This window comes from Hordeum vulgare, chromosome 6H, assembly GCF_904849725.1.
Source record: "Hordeum vulgare subsp. vulgare chromosome 6H, MorexV3_pseudomolecules_assembly, whole genome shotgun sequence".
Classification (NCBI taxonomy): Eukaryota; Viridiplantae; Streptophyta; class Magnoliopsida; order Poales; family Poaceae; genus Hordeum; species Hordeum vulgare.
In genome coordinates this window covers 84544372-84569529 of record NC_058523.1, presented here as the reverse complement: position 1 = coordinate 84569529, position 25158 = coordinate 84544372, and positions in this window count along the sequence as shown.

The window sequence follows — 25158 nt, the reverse complement described above, 5'->3', positions numbered from 1 at the left end:
CAAGTGTGCCCCAAGATTTTTCCGGAGACCGCCCCAAGATTCATAATACTCAATCCAACACAAAGAACCTCAAAGAGTGCCCGAAGATTTTTTCGGAGAAACAAAGACGAGAACATGCATCAACCCATATGCATAGATTACCCCAATGTCACCTCGGGAATCCCCGAGTTAGTGCCAAAACATATATCAAGTGAATCAATATGGTACCCCATTGTCGCCATGGGTATTCATAGAAATACATAAATCAAGTGCTCTCAAATCCATAAAAATAAACAATCCGATAAAACTAAATCTCAAAGGGAAAACTCAATTCATCACAACAAGATAGAGAGGGAGAAACACCATATGATCCAACTTTATTAACAAACCCCGCGGTACATCAAGATCGTGCCATATCAGGAACACAAGAGAGAGAGAGAGAAATTTTTAACACATAGCTACTGGTACAAAACCTCAGCCCCGAGGGTGGAATACTCCCTCATCATCATGGTGGCCATAGGGATGATGAATATGGCCACTGATGATGATCTCCCCCTCCGGCAGGGTGTCGGAACAGGCTCCCGATTGGTTTTTCGTGGCTATGGAGGCTTGCGGGAGTGGAACGGCTGATCTAGGGTTATTTTTGGGGGTTTATGTATTTATAGGATTTTTTGGCATCGGTCTCACGTCCAGATGCCCCAAAAGGTGCCTACTACCCTCCAAAGTGCACCAAGGGTGGGGGGAGGCACGGCCCGTGCCTATTGGGCCCCACGGGTGTCCCCTCGTGTGCTTCCTTGACTCTCTGGTTGTCTCGTGGGCAAAAAAGATCTCCAACAAGTTACATGACATTTGGACTCCGTTTGATATTGATTTTTTGCAAACTAAAAAAACAAGCAAAAAACATCAACTGGAACTGGGCACTATGTCAATAGGTTATTCCCAAAAAATGATATATTGTTGCTATAAAATGATTATAAAACATTCAAGAATGATAATATAACAGCATGGAACAATCAAAATTATAGATATGTTGGAGAAGTATCAGCATCGCCAAACTTAATTCCTGCTCGTCCTTGAGTAGGTAAATTATAAAAACAGAATTTAGGATGTGGAATGCTCCCTAACATGTTCATCATATTATTTTCTTTATAGCATGTACATATGGACTTGTAGATGATTCAAAGCAATAGTCTATAATTTGACATGAAAAATTTAATACTCAAGCGTATCAACAAGCAACCAAGTCTTTAAAAATATCAACGCCAAAGAACATTATCCCTAGCCCATCATGCTCAATCATTGATCCAATCGTGCAACACATCCAATGCTCAAGTATGATAACATTGTTCCGTACTTGGTGGTTTATAAGAGAAGATGGAGACTCAAATAAAAAATAAAAAATGCATAAAGTTAATAGTAGGCCATTCGCACAGAGAAGCAGAGATTTGAAGTGGTGCAAGAGATCAAAGAGAAAAAATGAGAGATAAGATGTATTGGGTGGCATGTTTTTTTTGTCAATGAAAACGACTAAGAGTTCCCGGTATATTTAATGCTAAAAAAATCATAAGTGGTTCCCAAACTGAAAATAAAGTTTATTCCTTTTTCCACCATTCTTTCACACTCCACGGCTAGCTGCGTCCACGGGTACCGTCCATACATACACTTTCCAAGGAATTTATTATTTGACAACATAAAATAAATTTTCTTTGCATGTTGGGACAGGGCATCTCTATTACCGCCATACTCTCGTGCAATGACAGGCGAATAAGCACTCATGTTGATAATAACCTATTTAACATGGAAGATACTAGCCACCACTTGACTCTTGAAGAGCGGTAGGGGTACACAAAACTGAAGTTTATTTTGAACATTAGAGTTGGCACATACAAATTTACTTAGAATGACCCTGAAATACTTCATATATGTAGGTATGGTGGACTCATTTGGCACAACTTGGGTTTAGGATTTGTATGCACAAGCAACATTCCGGCTTAGTACAAGTCAAGGCTAGCAAATATATTGAGAAGCGCTCAACCAAGGAACGCAAACCATCATAAGCGAACACTAAACATAACTAACACTGAATAATGCAACACAAGTAGGATGTAATTTCATAGGATAATTATTGACTTCATGTGCATGCATAGGGAATCACAAACCTTAACACCAATATTCTTACTAAAGCATAATTACTCATCAACACAACTCACATATCACTATCTTCATATCGCAAAACTATTGCAAAGAATCAAGTTTAACATCCAATATTCTTCATGAAAGTTTTTATCATATGTCCCCTGGATATTTATCACTTTGGGAACAATTTCATTTCAAGCAAATTGCCATTGCTAATAACAAGCTCTCAAACAAATATAAGCGAAGAACGAGAGCACAAGTTTCTTTAAAATATTCAACTCTCAAAATAATATAAGTGAAGCAAGAGAGGATTCCTTCAAAGTTTCTACTAACTCTAAAAATAATCTAAGTGAAGCATGAGAGCATATTTCTTCAAAATAACAGCACCACCATGCTCAAAAATATATAAGTGAAATATTATAGCAATTCAATCAAACTACTCTGAAAAGATATAAGTGAAGATCAATGAGTAGTCAAACAATTAAGTAGCTATGTGAGGACTCTCTCTCAATAAAGATTTTTAGATCTGATATTTTATTTCAAACATCAAATAAAACATAGGCTAACCGATACTTGTTGATGAAGAAAGGTAGGATACATAGCATCCCTAAGCATAGATGACCGAAACTTCTTTAAATATTTACTTGGGTGCCTTGGGCATCCCCAATCCTGAGCTTTTGTATCTCGTTCAATCCTCACATATTACGGTTTCACCTATGTCTCAGAAACTTCATGCACACAGTACTTGAAAAGAACTCATGTGATAGATTAGTGCATATAAGCATAAATCAACTCTTTATGTACTACCAAGACAAGTTGCATAATAATTTTCAAACATTAGGTACTGTATACTATCATTTCCACAATTTATATATACCAATAAAGCTATGGAAACTATAATATAAGTAGATAACACAACTATGACAACAATCTGTCTAAAGAGGATATTGTGTAGCAATCTACTTAAAACATGCAATTATGTATCATTAGAACTTCTGAAAAGTTAATACGTGATAAATAACTTGTATGAAAGTACTGTGTAAACATTTTAGAAACTTTCCACGTTCAAGTAAAATATGATATTTCAAATACTACAACATAAGTTTATGTTTTTGTACAACACACATTGCACATGCAATTCAAGCATTCTAAAGGCAATTCTTGGAACCTTTTATCGAAAAACAAGATTATAAATAACATATAACAGAGAACAACAAAATAAAATGATACTCCAAGAAAAACACATATCATGTGACGAATAAAAATATAACTCCAAGTAAGATATACTAATAACGTTGGAGATGAAAGAGGGGATGCCTTCCGGGGCATCCCCAAGTTTAGACGCTTAAGTTTTGTTGGAGGTGCCTTGGGCATCCCCAAAGTTAGGTTCTTGATGATCCTTATTCTCCTCATATTGGTATCTCACAGAAAACTTGAAAACTTCGATCACACAAAACTTAACGGAACTTCATGAGATGGGCTATTATGATAAATATAGTTCACTCACTTGGGTAATGCCAAGACATGATTCGTAATTGTTCTCACATGATTCCTACTGTACTATATCATTCCCATAATTTATATCACTCAATATAATCTATGGAAACACTAAGACAAGCAACCTTTGCATGCAAAACAGAACCTGTCAAAAACAGAATAGTCTAAAGATTTGAATGAAAACCATACTTCCCTAAATCTAAAAATTCTGAAAAATTAGGACAATGCACAGAATTTGCATAAAAACTGTGTAGAAATTTCAGAATTTTTCATGCTCGAGTAAAATCATAGAAATTCTGCACTCGATATAATAGTTTGTTTTTTTTGCACAAAATCAAACAAGCAAGTATCCACACTATCCCAAAGGCTTTACTTGGCACTCTATCAAAATAAAAGCTATAAAAATGATTAATCCAGTAGGTTAATCATGTGAACACACAGAAATAGTAAGGATAATTTTTGGGCTGTCTCCCAACAAGTGCTAGGCATGATGATTTCAATGATGCTTACATAAAAGTAATGAATTGAAACATAAAGAGAGCATCATGAATAACATGGAAATCGAATTGAAGTTCCCCCACTTCCTACGAGTAGGTATTTTGCAATCACAAATTTTATTGTAGTAATAATCAGCTTGCATAGGAAGGAAAAACAAGCACGACTTCAAAACTTTGAACACATAGGGAGAAAACTTGATATTATTGAAATTCCTACAAGCATAGGTTCCTCCCTCATAATGATTTTCAGTAGAATCATGAAGGAATTCAATAATATAACTATCACATAAAGCATTATTTTTATGATGCATAAGCATAGAATTTTTATTACTACCCATATATGCAAAATTCTCATCATTCATTGTAGTGGGAGCAAACTCAACAAAATAGCTATCATGAGACACTTGATTGATATAATCCATGTGAAAATGAAAATCATGATGACAAGATTCACGATTATCCTTATTCTTTATAGAATAAATGTCATCACAATAATCATCATAGATAGGAGGCATGATTTCATCATAATAAATTTGCTCATCAAAACTTGGGGTTCTAGAAATAACATCTTCGTCAAACATAGCATCCCCAAGCTTGTGGCTTTGCATATCATTAGCGTCATGGATATTTAGATAATTCATACTAACAATATTACTATCATGGACATCATTCAAGGATTTCATATTAAGCATTTTCATAAATTCTTCCTCTAGCAATTGGGCACAATTTTCCGAACCATCATTTTCACGGAATACATTATAGAGACGGATAATATGAGGCAAACTCAATTCCATTTTTTGTTTTTTATGAAAAAACACTAGTGAATAACAATAAACTAAAATAGAGAAGGGGTAGGGGAGAGAGAGGGGGGCATGGGAGGGGACGCCCGTTAGACAAGCATCCTCTTTGTCGTCTGCCAACAGATGGCAAAGAGCCTCAAGGAAGATTGCAAAGAAATAGAGGACGACATATGCACAATCCATTTGACCTAGCCATCTCCATGGTCCAATGAGGCCCATCTAGGCTCTTTGACGTCTGCCTTTTGGCACTTTGTGGTCTGCTGGCAGACGACAAAGAATGTACTGATCGAAATAGTATATTTGCCATGAGTCCATTCTTTGTCCTTTGTTTTGTGGAAGATGATGGCAAAGAAGTTCTTTGTCGTTAGCTAGCATACGACCAAGAATTTACTAATAGTCAATTATCTGATTCCAGTAGGCATGTTTGATAACATGACAGCTAAAGGCACAACCTGATAGTCCAGAAATGGTCTACAAAACACTCAAACTGGGAAACAATAACGGAGTTATAGAACCATGGCTATTCACATGACAAAACAGCAAGTTGCATAACTGTTTCAAACTTAGAAATATGTTAACATCTCAAATATAGGAATATTGAGTAAGCATTCACATCATGAAAACTATAGCTAAACATGAATTTCATGTCATGTAAAACATACTAGTAGAGAAGCAGACATGACATACTTCAAATTACTCCATTGGCACAAATTCAAAGGAGGCATGGATTTTATGCAATCATCGAGCGAAGTTTGATTAAAATAACAGATTTCAATAGTTTTAACACGATGGCCACATTAGAGCAACAAATAGACATGCTACAAATGTTTTAGATGGCAAGCAATGGCATGGCATCAAAGTAGACATTAAATAGAGAAAATCCCATGAAGGAGTCGTTATCATAAAACATATGGATTAGATGCAATCATCCACACAAGTTTTAATAAAATAACAATTTTACACATTACGACAAAATGCACTTTTGCAACGGTTTGAGCATGTAGATGATTCATATAATGTGTACAAATGCATCCATCATGAAGATCACACAGAGTAGATGATTTTTAATATATGTATCATTTCAATCGGACAAACATGCATCAAGTTAGGGCCCACACAAAATGCTCATATGCTTGATTTTCAAAAGAATTTAGGGATGCACTGGAAATCTACCCAGTGTGAAAAATGGGGCAAAGACGTCCAGTTTCTCTTTTGGATCGAGGGATCCCGGGGTCCAGGGACGAGCTGGTCCTGCGGGGCGGTTGCAGAGGAGCCATGGCCATGGCATTAACGGTGGTTGACGATCAGGGACGGGTGAAGGTTGGTGGTCACAGGGCGAGGCGGATCCATGGCCAGGGGTCCAGATCCGGTCGATGGCAAGGTCGTGCGGGCGGGAGGGCACCCGACGGCGAGCTCCATGGCGGTGGCGACCTATGGCCAGGGAGAGCTGAGAGCAGGAGGGAGGAAGGAGGAAGAGAGGAGGGAGAGGCGCGACGAGTCGAATCGATGAAGGAGATCGAGGCGGCGGTGGTCGGGGCGGCGACCCGACGGAGCAGCAACGAGGAGCCGGTAGTCGGGGCACTGTAAGTGCATCTAGTGCCCTTAGTGATTTTGGTGGTTTGAAGACTTATAGGTTAAGAGACTGATATGTTTGTAAGTGTTCACGGGCTCTATAAGTCGTTGAGGAGTTTGAGTTATTCGATGAATATCGACCCCTAAAAATGAATGTCTTCGGGCGAAGACTTTGGTCATTCCTTGAAGACTTTGATCGTGAAGAAATGGATATTCCTCATGAAGATATTGATGATGAGGAATTCGATGTGTCCTGAAGAATATACACTCAAGAATTTGAAGTTTGAAGATTTACGCCTTCTGTTTCATTTTCTTTATACTTGAGTCATAGGAACATCGTAGTATTAAAGGGGGTCGAGGTAAAACTATGGAACGAATTTCCTCATGATGCTCAATCCAAACCTACAACTACCAAATCCTCAAAGTGAGGAGCACGAGAGACATGAGGACTTTCATAGTTGAAAGTTCTAACCGTAGCCGCGCCACGCGCCACCTGTCCCAGATCTGATCCACCCATCGGTCATATTATCAATGGGCATTTATGTCAAATCATGTCAGGATGCTCCCACACTATAAATAGCCACCCCCACAACCACTAGCTGGTTGGCTGCTCCGAGAGAAACTGACAATAGTCATTTAGAGCAACCCAAATTCCTCAGAGCCTTTGAGTGAAAATTATCAAGTGAGGAAATACCCCAAACACCCAAACCTAAACCAAAACCAAAACCCAAGTGATTGAGCATCACTGAAGAAGTTATTCCTGTGTGGAACCGACGCTTGTTACCTTTGAGGACTGTGCATCCTCCAGACGGCTAGGCGTCATGGTCTAGAGCATCCAACAGTCAATTGTGATCGTCAGGTGACTAGTGGTTATGTTTCTTCAACTCTCTCATTTCGTCAATTGCATGTTGAAGACTTTCATCTGTACTATTTGGAGAACTTGACTGAAGACTTTCTCTAAATTTCCTCAACCTTAAATTGTTCACCTGAATTATCCGGCACCCGCTTATCCTGTACTTATGACCTGTGCAAACCGATTCTCTGAAATCACGTTGAGTACTTTGTTGTAGACGTTTCTGCACTTCTGACTTTGAACTGTTTCCGCTGCACTCAGTTCATGACTGAGGACTTTTCTCACTAGGAATTTCCTCAATGATGAAATTGTAAAAATCGCCTATTCACCCCCCCTTAGTCGATATACGCACTTTCAGGCACGAGCTCGAGGAGCTTTTATGGCTGCCCTGTTTGGCTCGGGTCGGGCCGGATGCGGACTCGTTCGGGCTATAGTGAGTGAAGGCGTTGGGGAGGCAACATGGCAGGTTGCGGTTGGTTGTAGGTGGCGATGCATGTGGCGGCTGGCGAGCAGGGCGGTGCCAAGTGGTGTGGTGGAGGTGGTCGACACGGATTCTAAGGTGGGTGGCAGCTGGAGGTGGTTGGCATGATATGAGAGAGAAGTATGTGGCCTCTGAAAAGGTTTTAAAAACCGAAAACATCTCCGATTTGACGTGCTATAGTGCCGCTATGATTTATCCGTTAAGGTATCAAATGAACTTCGAGTGCAATAAAATTTGGCACGCAGTCTACCTACAGTATAATAAGACAACACACCTACTTTTAATTCATCCCGGGCACAATTTAGTCTCAATTTAAAACTAATATTTACAAGATGTCGCCGGCATACGCAAATGTTTTTTTGTCTCGAAACAGTCATCAACAAGAACGAAGAGAACTGGCAAATACGAATGGATGCAAGTTTTGAAAAATTACGGAAACAAAGTGCCAATGCAATGCGAATGATGCAATGATGAACGCGATAAATAAATTAAACACACGACAATAACATAATTAATCAGGAAGCATATGAAGCGTTGGTCTCAGGGTTGTTACAGGGTGACACCAACGTCCGCGAGAAAAGGAATTATGGCACCCGTGAGACCGCATCGAAGGCGGATGAACCAGCAGACATTTCTCTCGCAACACAAACACAACTACCGTCCCGAACCGGCGCCAACCAGCCAACATAAGCCACCACGTTCTTCAGGCCATCCATGCCACCTCACTGAGATCACCAACACGAGGCCGAGAGCACGAAGCGCCGGGAATCGGGAGCAGCAGCATCAAAGTAGCACATGAGGAAACCATCTCCATCACCATCGTGCGAGAGGTCCGTAGCTCCAACACTATCGTTGTCGCCGTTCGGACGCAACTGCAGGAGCATACTAGATCACTCCACCCCGGCCAGGCCTAAAACGGGCCCGCAATGGCACGACCGCCACGATGCAGCATGCTGGCTCCAGGGCGACCCGACCCACCATCCCAGCGTCGCTCCTCCGCCTCCCGGAAGCCAGGCCGACCACCTACCCCGCCGTCGGCCCGCGCAGACCTAAATGAGTCCCAAAGAGCCCAGATCTCGGCCTAGCGGGCGCCGCCAGAGCGCGCCACCGCGTCGCCAACAGCAGTGTCATCGTCCAAAAGAGCAGCACACCACCAACGCTAGTGTCGTCGCCCAACAGACCACCCGCCACCATGACAGGCCACCCCGCCGCCGCCTAGGTGCACCGCACGGTGCGCTCCGCCCCGTGTCGGCGCGATTCCACAAGGGGAAAGGCAAGGGGCCGCTGCCGCGTGGGCCAGTCCCGGCACCGGACGTCAGCCACGGCGGCGGGAAGGAAGGAACGGGACAGGGCTCTAACCCATTCATGCTCGCTACTATATAAAAGACGATCGACATCCTTCTGAAACGAGGAGGCCGGAGAAGGGGATGGTGAAGATGGGGATAATGGTAATACGGGCTGCTGGAGGACAGCACGGGAAACGTGGTGCCGCTACCGGCGGTGCTTCGGAGGAGAGCAGCAGTTTCCATTGTTCCTTCCCGTTTCAATTGGCACCCGAATAAAACAAGGAATCGCACCGTCTCGCCTCGCCTGGGATGGCTGGTTTGTTTTCCTTTCGTGTTAGTTTGAATGTGTGTATAGAAAGTTACGAAAGTTCAGATAAAACTAGATTAGTCTGAATGTACAGACTTACATCACAAAGTTCAGAGAAATGGTAACAGAAAGTTCAGAGAAGTAGTCTGAATGTACACAAAGTAGTTTGACAATTCAAGCAAGCGTTAACACATACGGGAAACATAGAAAACTTTATTATTTATAAATTATTACATCAGGAACAAAAGCTCCATCACAAAAGGAAAGGAGTACTGACACGAAAGAAAGAACGAAAAAAACACTACTGACGGACCGAGGACGATTAAACTAGTAGTACGTGTCCAGGCCTACTACTGCTGATCTTCAAGCTCCGCGGTGGCTTCTTCCATGATGTGGGGCCATTCCTGCATGCAGCATTTGAAGAGCGCTCTCTCCTGCCTTGCCCGCGGTTTGCGGTTCTTGCGCTTGCACGTGCCCTTGCACATACCGAAAAATTTGTCCTGGAGATACCTCCTTTTATCACCGATGATACGTGCTGTTAGCTTGCCATGGCGGATTGGCGACCTACCGTTGAGAAACTCCCTCAGTAGCGCAGATGGAGGTACGTGTGCGCGGCCGTACTCCCTCAGGAGCCTCCCGTCGGCTTGCACAAGATGGATGTTATCATCAATGTTCCACTGGTTGTAGCGCCGAGTTGATGCGGTGTCGGCCGAGTCAGAGTCGGAGTCGCCACCGTAGTTGGAGCTAGCGGCCACAAAAGACGTGGCCGCGATGCTGAATGCAGCCTTGACACTGAAAGGGCCGCTGGAGGCGCAGGCATGGTTGGAGCTGGCGGCCACAAACGATGTGGCCGTCGACACGGGCTTGGGGCTGGAAGCACCGTTTGGGAAGGAAGCGCCATCATCGCCGCCGGAACTGTCAGAGGAGATGAAGAAAGGAAGAGTGGGCGCCATGGGACTGCTCGTGTTGCGGATTGTGATTGTGTTGTGCCTCCAATGCCCCATATGTATATATACGCACTAGTAGCTACGATCGAGGTTGGAACGCAATGGCGGGAATGAGGAAGCACTTGTGGCGCCAGTTTTTTTACAGCTCGTTGCCGCCAAAATTATGTGCTCCCTCCCTCGTGGAAATAGAAAGTAAACAAGGGAGGAGTCAAAATACAATCAATCGCCCGCATAAAAATAATCCGGCCAATCTCTCTGTAAGGAAACCATGGATTCTATTCATCCGTGCAATGCGTGGACCGCCCGGCGAATCAAGTGAGATCTGAACTACTTACGTTACGTGCATCCATGATCTCTTTTCATATCACGTACGCTCGCAGTGCACATCTTGTTTCCACCGTCAATAGTTCCCTTTTCTTTCTGACTTGACAGCGTGGATCGGAAAGATCCATCACTTTTTTTTAGCAGAGTACAATCGAAATCGCTTACATACACGAACGTACACTCATTCCTATGAACGCACAGACGCACACCCTACCCCTATGAGCACCTTCGAGAGACTAAGTCGACACATCATCTTGAAATTGACGAAGTTATCATTGACGTCTTCTTTGTCGGCGGGAACGTCTCCTCCCACTAAAAACACATCGCCGGAAGACCTGAAATAAATCCAGGAAAATGTAAGCACCAACATCAAATCTAGAACTTAAACTCTGATGAGCAGGGAATACCACAATCCTCCTAACCATCCAACCATGGATTGATTTGCTGAAAAGATCCATCTCTGCAACGTACAAAATGATGTCATCTACTTTTTCCTTTTCTCTTCTTGAACCCACGGAACCTCTGTTTGCTTAGGCATCTCCAATGGTAATACATAATTTTCTTTTGTATCCGTCCACGAACATAGGACTAGTCCGCAACACCGGGAAGGGCAACATTCAATTGTAGCCGCATACATTTCAGTCCGATTTAAACAAACCAAATGAAATTCATCCGGACCGGCCAATATTCATTAAAGTTGGGATAGGAAAATTAGCACAAATCGTCGATACATGCTATGCAAATTAATTCTAGTACAATAAGGTCTCAAATTTAGCAGATGTCCAACAAGTTTTTGATGAAAAATCATGTGGTCCCACACAAACTACGCCCTTCAGGTTTATCCAATGGTACGCCACAGCTACGCGTGCAAACTACATACAATGTGTAGACCAACATTGAATGAATGAATGTCACAACCCTGTAATTTGCTTCTAAATAGGTGCATTGGCATTCATAGCATCATGTTTCTTATTTTGAAATTAAAACGTGATGATCAAATCCTAGAATCAATTTAATTCCAATAAGTTCAACTTAAAATAATTTTCACTGAACCCAAAATGGCCTTAAAAATGTCTATGATTTTTTTTATAAAGCTGAAAAGAACAACCCGAGGTGATGCAGATTTTTGAATAATTGGATTTCTATTTAACACCTATTTTAATTTGGGCTTTTAAAAATGCTATCAATAATTTGACTCCTCCAGTAATTTTGAAACTTTCTGAGGTCCTTTGGGATAATTTATTTAGTGCCCATAAAAGGTTTCAGAATTTTTTGAAGTGAGTTGGTTAGCAAACCATATCCAAAACAGTTGCAGGAATAGAAAACACAAATAAAACTGAACCAAACCTGGCCCAGCTAGATGGCCCAGCGAACCAGCCGACGCGAGTCATCCTCCTACTCGCGCGGTCGCGCCACGAGTACTAGGGCGTGTGCCCGATACACGCGCACCCGCAGCTCGCCATCTCCTGCTCGCCCCCCCCCCCCCCCCCCCCGCCCCGTCTAGACTGTATGTACGTAGCCCTGTACGTATATACACTGTATATTGTATTGTACCTCTTGGGTACTCTTATATAATGAGATAGCCACACCCCGTTTAGGGTGTCCAGCACTTCTCAAAATATTACGTCTTACATGGTATCAGATTAGGTTACGATATCTTCCGCTGCACCGCCGCCGACCCCTGGCGCCGCGCCAGCCTTTGGCGCCGCCCCGACTGCCGTGGCACCAGCCCTAGCCCCCGCGTCGCCGTTTCTCGCCTCCCGGCCCCTGGCGACAGCCTATGGGGCCCCGGCGTCGCCTTGCAATCCGAGTGGATCGGATCTCACCACCCCGCCTGGGGCTACTGCCACGGCCGGTGCACCTCATCCCCGCCATGGCGCACCGCCGCCGTTGTCCTCCTGGACGGCTCCCTATGGCGCGTCCTCAGTGCCGCCGCACTACGCCGCGCCTCCCCCGCCCTACTATGGCGCGCCGCCGCCGCACCAGTCCATGCCGCCGCCGCCGATGATCTGCGGGTCGTCTACCCCGCATCACTACTCGCCGCCGACGGTCTACCCCGCGCCGCTCCACTCGTCCCAGGGAGCCGCCGCCGCGTCACACTACGGGGCCCCTGCCATGGAACCCTACGCCCCCCCCCGCGCTCAGCTCCTCTGGCGCCCCGCCCTACTCGGTGGCCGCTGGTCATCCCGGGGCGGCCCCGTCGATGGGGTTCTATGCACCGCTACCGGTGCATGCTGATCCGGCCACGCTGCCGTCGCCGTTCTACTTCTCGCATCTCCTGCCGGTGAAGCTTGCGCCGGACAACTACTTGTCCTGGCGTGCCCAGGTGCTGCCCCTTCTGCGGAGTCGCTACCTCGAGGGCTACGTCGACGGCTCTACCCCGTGTCCGCCGCCTCATCACCCGGCGTATGACACGTGGGTGGCTCAGGATCAAGCCATCCTCTCCGCCATCCAGTCCTCGCTCACCCCGAGCGTCTCCTCGCTGGTCATCTTCGTCGCTACATCCCGGGAGGCGTGGGCGGCGCTTCACACTAGCTTTTCCTCCCAGTCTCAGGCACGTGCTCATTCTATACGCACCGAGCTGGGTGAGACTAAGCTTGGTGACGTCAACATCACGGACTACTTCAACAAGATGCGGGGTCTAGCCGACACGTTGGCCTCTGTTCGCCAGCCGCTACAGGATGAGGAGTTCACCACCTTTGTGCTTAACGGGCTTGATGATGATTATGACAATCTCATTGAGAACGTCCACGGCCGTGATGATCCGCTCCCGTCTCGTGAGCTCTATGCACGGCTCCTTGGCCGTGAACAACGCATCAAGGCGCGCCGTGTCTCCTCTGGCTTTGCTGCTGCCAATGCCGCGACTCGTGGCAAGCTATCGCGGTCTTCTTCCTCCAACACCAGATCGGCGTCGTCACCAGAACAGGCTTCACGGGGCAACGCTCCGACCATCACGGGCGGCAACCGGCCGGTGGCGTGCTCCTCCTCTTGTGGTGCCCCGCAGGCCTGCCAGCTCTGTGGAATTGAGCGGCACATTGCCTCTCGCTGCCATCGTCGCTACAAGCAAGACTTCCTTGGCCTTGGCAACAATGGCAAAGGGAATGATAAGCAGGCTGTTGCTGCGGTGACAGGTCATGATTCTGGACGCACGCCATCCTACTCCATTGATCGTGCTTGGTACATGGACACTGGCGCCACCAACCACCTCACCAGCGAGATGAGTAAGCTCTCTACTCAGGAGCCATATCGCCGTCATGATCGGGTTCACACCGCAAACGGAGCAGGTATGTGCATCTCACATGTTGGTCAGGCTTCTCTCCTTACACATAATTTTCGCCCATTGCATCTATCCAATGTCCTTCGAGTTCCCTCCGCTACGCGCAGTTTGTTGTCCATTCCTCAACTTACTCGTGATAATAATGTCCTTGCTGAGTTTCACCCTTTTCGTTTCTTTATCAAGGACCGGGACACGAGGGCCATTCTGCTTAGTGGTCGCCTTCGGCATGGCCTATATGCTCTTGATGCGCCGCCACCACCTTCCACGCCGTCTTCTCCCCAGGTGTTCACTAGTGTACGTGTGCCATCTACACACTGGCATGCACGCCTTGGTCACCCGGCCGACCCCATAGTTCGACATATATTGCATCGTCATGATCTACCAGTTGTGTCCAATACAAATGCTGAAATTATCTGTGATGCCTGTCAGCAGGGCAAGAGTCATCAACTTCCGTTTTCAGATTCTAGTCGTGTTGTGACACATCCTCCTGAGCTTGTATTTTCCGATGTATGGGGTCATGCCTAGACATCCGTGAGTGGTCACAATTATTATGTCATTTTTATTGATGCTTACAGTCGATTTACTTGGCTATATCTTATTAAGCGCAAGTCTGATGTATTTAATGTCTTTGTTCAGTTTCAAACCCACGTTGAGCGTGTCCTTAAGCACAAAATCATTCATGTGCAATCCGACTGGGGGGGTGAATACCACCACCTCAACTTGTTCTTCAACAAGCTTGGGATCTCCCATCGTGTGTCATGTCCTCATACCCATGAACAAAATGGAACTGCCGAACGTAAGCATCGTCATCTTGTCGAAACAGGACTAACCCCACTAGCTCATGCTTCTGTCCCTTTTCGTTTTTGGAGTGATGCCTTCTCCACAACCTGTTTTCTTATAAATAGGCTTCCAGCACGACTTCTAAAAATGAAAACCCCACTTGAACTCCTACTTAATGAAATTCCAGACTACACCTTTTTCAAAGTGTTCGGGTGTGCATGTTGGCCTCATCTACGCCCATATAACAAACATAAGCTTGAGTTTCGGTCCAAGAAGTGTGTTTTCTAGGGTATAGTTCTCTTCACAAAGGGTACAAATGCTTACATGTCCCTACCAATCGCGTCTACATCTCTCGTGACGTTGTGTTCGATGAAAACGTGTTCCCATTTCGCACACTTCCGACTCTTCCCGCCGGTCAGCCGTTACAAGTGCCCATGCCTATACCTTTGCATGACCAATTTGTTGATGTTGCATATACCCCTGCGTTGCTTCCTAATCATGCTGCAGGTATTGGACGTGGAGCTCGCCTGGAACTACTTGAGGAGAGGATTCCGGAAGGTGCTTCTCCGGACGTGCATGGGCCATGCATAGCGGGTGGAGCCAGCAACACCCGCCTGCCCGTTCCTGCCGCGCCCGTGCTGGCGCCCCTGCGCGACGTGCATGGGCCATGCATCACGGGCGCTGTTCGCCCCGCCCGCCCGCCCGACTCCCCCTGCCAGTGGCCTCCGTCCCGCGCGACGACGCTGCACCCTGCCCAGCGGGTGGAGCCTGCCTGCCTGTCACGCCGACGCGTGGCTCCACGCTGCTGGTCCCGCCGGCGCCAGCTGAGCCTGCCTCGCTCGGTGCTCAGCTGGCCTCTCCTGTGTTGGCCACTTCTACGCCTGGCTCTCCGTCGGCCTCGCCTGGGCTGGCTACTGCCTCGCCAGATCCCGGGCTGCCGACCAGCCCTGCGTCGGCGGTCTCGACTCCATCATCTCCTGTGCCAACACCGTCTGCCCCGCCCGATATCATGCCTCGTCCTCGCACACGTAGCCAAACCGGTGTTCTTTGCCCCAAGAGACGCACGGATGGTACGGTTGCGTGGCTGGCTGCATGTATGGCTCATGTTGCTGCTGATCCCACTACCGAGCCTCCTCACTTTCAGGCTGCACTCAGTATTCCACACTGGCGTATGACAATGGAACAGGAAGTTCAGGCTCTCCATAAGAATAATACTTGGCGCCTTGTTCCTCCAGTTTCTGGTGTCAATGTTATTGATTCCAAGTGGGTTTTTAAAGTAAAACGACATGCTGATGGCTCCATTGAACGCTACAAGGCACGGCTGGTTGCCAAGGGCACGGATGATGAGGTCTTGATTATGAAGACACGTTCAGTCCAGTCATCAAACCCACTACCATTCGATTGCTACTGTCTCTTGTTGTTACTCGAGGATGGTTCCTTCGTCAGCTAGATGTGCAGAATGCTTTTCTCCATGGAGTTCTGGAGGAGGAGGTTTATATGCGTCAGCCACCTGGTTTTGTTGATCCGGCTCGCCCTCATCATCTCTGCCGTCTGGTTAAGGCATTGTATGGACTCAATCAGGCTCCTCGTGCATGGCATGCTCGCCTTGGATCTGTTCTTCAGGCTCTTGGGTTTACTCCCTCCACTGCTGATACGTCGCTTTTTCTCCTACAGCGCCCTGAGGTTACGATGTATCTTTTGGTATATGTTGATGACATCATTCTCATCAGTTCCTCTGACTCTGCTGCTGATCGTCTGGTGAGTGCCCTCAGTGCTGATTTTGCTGTCAAGGATTTAGGTGCTCTGCATTTTTTCCTTGGTCTGGAGGTTTCACGTTCTTCTGCTGGGCTGACTCTCTCTCAGAAGAAGTATTCCTTGGACTTGTTGCGACGTGCTGGTATGCTCAAATGCAAACATGCTGTCACCCCGATGTCTGCCACTGATCGGTTGTCTGCTCTTGATGGTGATTCTCTATCCTCTGATGATGCTACTGAGTATCGTAGCCTTGTTTGTGGTCTACAATACCTCACCATTACTCGACCTGATATTTCCTATGCAGTCAACCGTGTGTGTCAATTTCTGCATGCACCCACGACATCTCATTGGTCAGCAGTGAAACGCATTTTGCGCTATGTCAGCCTTACTGCTTCCTATGGCTTGCTACTACAGCAGGCACCTTCATTGGAGTTGTCTGCTTTTTCTGATGCGGACTGGGCTGGTAGTCCTGACGACAGGCGATTCATGGGGGGATATGCAGTATTTCTGGGTTCTAACTTGATCGCCTGGAATGCTCGTAAGCAAGCAACAGTGTCTCGCAGTAGTACTGAAGCTGAGTACAAAGCTGTTGCTGATGCAACTGCTGAGATTATATGGGTACAGTCTCTATTGAGAGAGTTGCATGTTACTCAAGCTCATCCTCCAGTTCTGTGGTGTGACAACATTGGTGCTACCCATCTTTCATCCAACCTAGTGTTTCATGCCAGGACTAAACACATTGAAGTGGACTATCATTTGTTCGGGAACGTGTTGCACAGAAGCTACTTTCCATCAAGTTCATCTCATCAAAGGATCAACTTGCTGTCATCTTCACGAAGCCTCTTCCACAACCACAGTTTGTAGGCTGTAGGCGCAATCTTAACTTGCTTTGTACTTCAGGCCACAGTTAAGATTGATGGAGGGTGTTAGATTGTATATACGTAGCCCTGTATGCATATACTGTATATTGTATTGTACCCCTTGGGTACTCTTATATAATGAGATAGCCACACCCGGTTTAGGGTGTCGAGCACTTCCCAAAACATTACGTCTTACAGTCCTCGCTCTGGATAGCCTCCGCAGACCCATCCCGATCGAGCGGACCTCTCCAATCCCTTCCCCTCGCTCTCTCTCTCTGCCTCTACAGTCCATAACAGAGTCGCCATGGTCGTGCCGCTTGTTACCCACGCAGCCACCGCCGTCCTCCTGTCCTTTTGTCGTGTCCATCGAGTACACCGTCGAGGGATGTTTCTCCAGACCGAAGAACCCAATCCCGGATGCACCACACCGTCGTCTTCGAGCTCATCTTCCACCTCGGACCCGTCGTCCCGTGTCGTTCGATTCGTCATCAGTAGAGCATCCCCGAGCCCACTGACCTGCTTTACGAGTCCACCTGAGCATCTACGTCGTCCCCCTCCATTTTCTTGCCGATTTCCCCCTCTAACCCCATTGGCCACTGTGCCCGAGAGCCCTCACCGTCGGCCATGACAATGTCCTTGTTGTAGCTAGCACCCCCTTGGCCATAGTGCCCGAGAGCCCTCACCGTAAGCGATATTGCTCCTCACCTCGTGTCGTCATGCCCTCTAGCCGCGCCGCCATCAAAGTCGTAGCTACACCGCCGCCTCTAGCTCGCGTCCAACGAGCTTCGGACACCTCGCAACCTCCCGCGACATCCCTTAGATGCGCATGAGCAAGGGCAACCCCGCGGAGCCATCAGCCACCGCTACCGTGGCCTCCGGCGGGACTCCGCCGCAGTTTTGGGTCGCCAGCGTCAAAACCCTCGGATGCTGACGTGTCCCGCTTAATTAGATGTTAATCCCACCTAATTAGCTTAGATGGTGTTTATTTACCCTGGGACTAGACTAAAAAGTCCCTTTTAGTCCCTAGGTAAAGAAAGAGGAGGGAATTTTCCTTAAGTGATTAGAAAAAGACTCTATTGGAGGGACTTTTTTCTTTAGTCCCTCGGACTAAAAAAAGTCTAGTCCCTTAGAAAGAAACACCACCTTAAGCTTAGCCACTAATGTGTGGGTCCCGACCCTGATAATTACTAGTTATGTTATTAAACAAACCTATTAAGCCACCATTACACCGACACGTAGGTCTGACATGTCAGGTTTGACCTAGACTGCGCTGGTTGACCAGCTGACGTCATGCTGATGCCATGATGCCGCAGTAATCCATTTCTAGAATTTGAATATATTTTAATTTGTTTCTTTCTTTTAGAAAATGGTCTAATCTTCTAAAAATCATAGTAAATAATCTATATCTCAAACAAAAATAATTTATATATGTAAAATTATGAAAAATGCAAAGAATATGTTTATTACATTCTCATCTATGATAGAACAACTTATGTCCTTTGTTTTTGACAAATCATGTAAATCACACCACATATGAAGTTTGAATTTGAATATTTGATTCAAATAAACTTCAACCAACGTGCGGCTAGTTGCATTAGCTAATTCAACAACATATTTCCATGTGATGATCATGCATCCTAGTGTTGCATTTCTATGAATTGAATGTTGTTCCTTTTCTGTTTGCAGGTGTTTGTTCTGTCACGCCCAAGATGCGACCCTATCCTCAATTTGGCACGAGGGCCTCGTCAGGGATAGAAGCGCATCTCGTCGGGTCGCAAGAATGGATATCGTTACAAGTACATGTACTGAAAAGAAGAGATATAAAGAATTGGCTTACACTCGCCACAAGCTACATCAGAGTCACATCAGTACATTACATAAACATCAAGAGTAAGAGCAGGGTCCGACTAGGACGAAAACAAACGCGCAAAATAAGAACGACGTCCATCCTTGCTATCCCAGGCTGCCGGCCTGGAACCCATCCTAGATCGATGAAGAAGAAGAAGAAGAAGCAACTCCAAATGAACAATCAACGCGCTCGCGTCACATAACCTCTACCTGTACCTGCAACTGGTGTTGTAGTAATCTGTGAGCCACAGGAGACTCAGCAATCTCATTTCCAAAGGTATCAAGACTAGAAAAGCTTATTAGGTGAGGTATGGTTAAGTGGTGAGGTTGCAACAGCAGCTAAGCATATATTTGGTGGCTAAACTTACGAGTACAAGGAATAAGAGGAGGAAGATCTACGCATAGCGGACGTGAACTACTGATGATCAAATGAATGATCCTGAACACCTACCTACATCAGACATAACCCCACCGTGTCCTCGATCGGAGAAGGAACTCACGAAAGAGACAGTCATGGTTACGCACCCAGTTGGCATATTTTAATTATGTTAACTTCAAATTATCTAGAACCAATGTTAAATAAAGTTTCCACGTTGCCACATAAGCGCGGGCACGGCTTTCCGAAAAAGATTTAACCCTGCAGGGGTGCTCCAACTAGTCCATCAGAAATTACCACAAGCCGCATAGAAATCCTCAATCACGAAGATCGCGATCTCGTCGGATTCCCTAGTGGAAAACCTCAACTCTGAGATTACCCAAAGCATCACCGGAATCCCGATGCACAAGATAGCTCGTCAAAGGTAAAACTAATCCAGCAAGGCCACCTGGTGTGTCGACGAACCCGATAGGAGCCACGGATTGCGTTCTCAGGACACACCATCTATGCATAGTGGACAGTAGCCAAACCTCGAGTTGCCCCGAGGTGGCACCGCCGACTGCTAGGTGGGTGGACCAACACTCATGCGGAGCACTGGCCCGGGGGTTGATTAAATTATCCTCGGGGTCCGGAAAGTCCCTATGGAATTTTTATTAGGTGATTAGGCAAATGTAGTACCAAAGTTGGGCCTTGCCAGACCAGCTTTAATCTAAAACGAATTATCAAGGAGCTCCCCATAACAACCCCGATCGTGTTAGGAGTGCTCAATTATGGAACATAACACTGGTAGCCGGAAACTAAGGGGGCAAAGGTGGAAAAAAACACTAGGCTAGAAAGGTCGAGCCTTCCATCTTTTACCAAGTATATAGATGCATTAAATTTAATAGCATTTAATATGGTGATATAACAAGGAACCCATGTTTTCACATGGAAGCAACTGCACCTGCAACTAGCAACGCTAACACAGGGTTAAGCAAGCAGTAACATAGCCAATCAGTGGTTTGCTAGGTTGAACAGGTTGAAGGTTTTCATGGCATTGTTGAGAGGCTGATATTTAACATGTGGTAGGCAACGAGACATAATCGATAGAAGCGATAAAACTAGCATGGCAATGATAGTAATGGTATCTAGGAAAATGGTCATCTTGCCTGAGATCCCGTTTGGAAGAAGAATGACTCCGTGAAGCAGACGAACCAAGTAGTCGAACGGGTCCTCACATTCCGACATGCTTGCGGAACTCTATCGAGACGGAGCAAACCGGAAACAAACATCAACACAGATATTCACCACACGATGCACAACATGATGCATAACCTACTATGATGCATGATCAGTTCATTGATGCAAGGGATGCCATGGCAATTCACCTCACGCGAACACTACACGTTAAGTGAAGCTCGATATGCAACGGGTTGCATATCGACGAAACTCCACATATAATTATTAGTTCACTCCCGTTAATTTACCGGCAAGGTTAAATGCGTTTTAACATGGCAAGGGGTGAAGCGACGGTTCTACGTGGCATCCTAGTAGGGTAACACGCGAGACATAGATCGGAGCTATGTTACAAGAGACATGCAACACAAGACAATTATGCCATGAATGCGTCATGCATGCGAGTTCAAACATCACGGGCAAGAAGAGAAGGAAACATGTGTCACCACGGTGAGCGAGAGGGAACCATGGTGGCAAAACGGAAACGATGCCACGACAACGTTCCTATCCCGATACTCAACGAGATATTGTGCCAACGTATTCAAGCTTGTGCGGAAACATTAAATAAAGAATGGGGTAATCCCGTATCTCGGGTTCCCATGTGTCGAGGCACGATGAAAGAAGACAACGGGCAACGGGCAACATACGGTGCATACATACATATATTCATACATCACTTGTACACGTTACACGACAACGTCTCAACGTTATACCTTCGGAGCGTGCACATCGGAGCGGTTCGGTTCGGTGAAGGGGAACAATGGTCGTCGTGGACGTCGTGGAAGTCGAGGTCGTAGTGGAAGTCGTCGTGGTACACGGTCTCGTCGACGGTAGTCGTACTCTTGGCGTCGGTACACGGTCTTCGGCGTCGGTCATGGTCACCGGTTGTCGAACACGTTCCGAGGGTCGTCGAGGACGTCGTGGTGCTCGTGAATCTTGTCGATGACCCACGACAGCGGGGATGGTGCACGCGGCGACGGCACACGACACATCAGCAACTACAACTAGCAAAACGGCAACAGCAACCTAGCGGCATCGACGGAAGCAGCAGCCTGCAGCAGCTACATCAACTAGCAACAGCAAGCGGGCATCGGCAGCACCATCAGGCATCGGTCTAGCAAAGCAGGCAACGCCAAGCTACCACGCAGCAGCAATGCACGCGGCAACAAGGAGCAACTAGCTCGCGTCGGCAGGAGGAGCAACATGAACAACAACAACACCTCGGGCACAACACGGATAACAACAACAACACATCTGGCAGGCGCGCATCAGGCCAGCAACGAAGCGGCAACGACGGAGGTCCTCGGGCCGACCACCGGAACGGGGCAGGGAGGCCGCGGCACGACGAGGGACATGGGGAGGCGGCGAGGCGGGCGCGGCGCACGGGCGACGGGGGCCGGCACGGGCAGGGGAGCGACGCGGAGGAAGCTGGAGGCGCGGGGATCGGGCCCTGGAGGGGGGAACACGGGACGAGGGGGAGGCTGCGACGGCGCTCGGGCAGGAGGGGGACGAGGGAGAGGGAATCGAGGCTAGGCTCTAGGGTTGGGGAGGAGCAGGCCGAGGGGGGCACTTGGGCCAAGTGGCCTCCCTCTCTCTCTTGCTGCTTTTTAAACTTAAAAAAACAGAAAACTCAAACAAAAGAAAAAAAGGTTCTTAACAAAATAGAAAAAATGCCTTTTGACTTCTTGAAAATAAAATATACCCCAACTATAAGGATAGCTTGAGCATTTTTCCAACGAATAAAATAAAATCTTTTGAAGATTTTAAAATTAAAACCCGTTTACAAAGGAATAAAATTCAAACCTTTTTTACAACAGATTAAAATAAAACCCCTTTTGAAGAATTAAATAAAACCTCTTTTATTTAAAGAATAAAAATAAAAGCTCTTTAAAAGAGAAAAGAAAATGAGACGGTTTAAAAATAAAACAAAAGGAGAAATAAAATAAAATAAAACCTAAGGGTTGCCCCCACATTTAATAAAAGGAGTTTTAAAAGAAGACGATTTTTAACTGGGGTTAAAACGGAACTTTAGCAAAACCACAAAAATAGAATAAGAGAGGAGAGAAGGTTTACATCCTCGGTGCAACAGGGTTTGAAGCGGCTCTGTTGCACCCACTCTCGTCACACCAACGAACAACGCCACACTCACAAGCACTCACAAGCAACATCACAGAGCACCAAGCAACACCGACAAAACACAGGTGACATGATGCCATGCATGATGCGACGATGCAAACTAAATGACGATGCAGCCAACAAAATAAAATAGCCACACGACGGAAACGGAATAAAGGGGGGAATCTTCTGGGGCGTCGGTCTCGGGCTGTCCCAACTCTCCTACACTACTAGAGGATCTCGCCCCGAGATCCAAGAATGAAAGGGGGAGAGGATGAGAAAGAACAAGAGGTAAAAACTTAGTCGCTTCTTTGACTAACGAGTGAAACCAATGATCCTTAAAGTTGCAAGGCGATGAGGAATGAAAAGAGAAAGAAGCAAGAACTCACGGAAAATTTCGGCTGCACTTCGGTAGGAAAATGGGACAAAAAAATTCGATAAGAAGAGAGAATTACACCATATGCCCCACAAACAACTAAGTAGAGCAAGGGAACACCATGATCTTGATAGAACAACAAGATTGACCCAAAAGAGTAACAACGCAATGCCTCCGGGACAATAGAATAGGAACTAGCTCAAGCGGAAGTAGAGAATGAAGAAAGAATGAAACTATCATCACCATAGAATTGAAGAGCCTCCGGACAGAGAATTTACGTAGTGGTTGGAAACCCAACAACAAAAACAAGATACTAGTGGGCTTATGAAAATCATCTCAACAAATATGAGGTGACAACCAGCCGCTAAAAGAAACAAGGATAGATTGGGAGAAACAAGATATGAACAATTTCTTACACCAAGAGGATACATTGAGAACTTGGATTAATAACAAGCACCATGATAGCATAATCCATAGGAAAAGCTTTAGGTGAAATCCAAACCAAGATAGCTCAATGAAGAAATCATGGGTTGAAAATATCTCATGATCACAGAATCGATGGATTTAATTATCTCATTCTTGAAAGGAAAACTCTTCGAGGCTCCTACACTAACAAGAATGTTATAATACCACCTCAAAGGATAAAGGAAGAACAAATGCACTTGGAAATGCAAGATAAGAAAACTTGAGGTTCTCCAATAGAATCTTGAAGAACACTTTGAGAATGAATTGATATCATGATGAACCACCATGAAGGACCTCCGTATGAATGATGCAACGATATGAAGGTAGAAAGGATTTAGATTATGACCTTGCCAAGATTTAGATGAAGACTCACAAAGAGATACTTAAAAGAACTTGGAACTCCGGAAAAGAAAAGATAATAACAGTTGAGAAAAAGGAATTGATATCATGAGCAACTCCGGAAGAAGAATTGATATCATTTGATGAAACAAGAATAAGAATTATGTTATGCTTATCCTTCACCAAATTAAATTGATGACAAGCAAAGGATTTAGCATACGACTTATTCCTCTTGAAAGAATCTTGAAGAGACACAAAGATAAGCACCACTTGAAGCATAATTGAAGGAAGCACCGATAAGAAATCACAATTGAATGGGAATACCAAGGAAGCATGGAGACACATGAGAATGAAGAGATCATAAGCCACCTGAGAGAAAACTAGAACAAGGAACCGGATAAACGAGAGATGAACGAAGAGACAATAATTGAGAAGAATTGAGGATGAAAGTTGAAAGATGAGAACGAAGACTCTTCTAAAATGATGGCCTATGAAGGAACGAGAATGAAAACCACTCAGAAATGCACCGGATAAGAAGAAAAGAATTACTCATGATCGACAACAATTGAGAGGATAACACGAAGTTGAGATGACAATCTTCATAAGAATTGAAAAAGACTGAGAGAAACACTCCTTCGGTCTACCAAGTTGAAAAAGATGACGAGAAACAATACCAAGGATAATGAGACACTCCGGAATAATGAAGAATGAAAGGTTGAGCCAAATATGAGAATTAATTCAAATAGAACTTGAAGAAGTAATATGACTGATGGAAATCATACTTACGTCATAGTTGAAAGAATTAGAGATGTCCGGGAAAGATTACAAAAGCCAGATAAGATCCTGGGAAAGAACCTGTGGGTTATGGGCCCACTCAAAGAAATCACCGTTAGAAACGATTGCTTAGAAGAGAGATATTGCACCGGTATGAACAGAACTAGATTAGGTTAGCACCTCGAAATAATTAAAAGAATTCAAAAGACGAAACTTCCGAGATATCTTGAACACTCCGGATGAAAAGAGAGGAATGAATAACCAAGATAGCCTGAAAGAATCTCCAACATGGAAAAGAA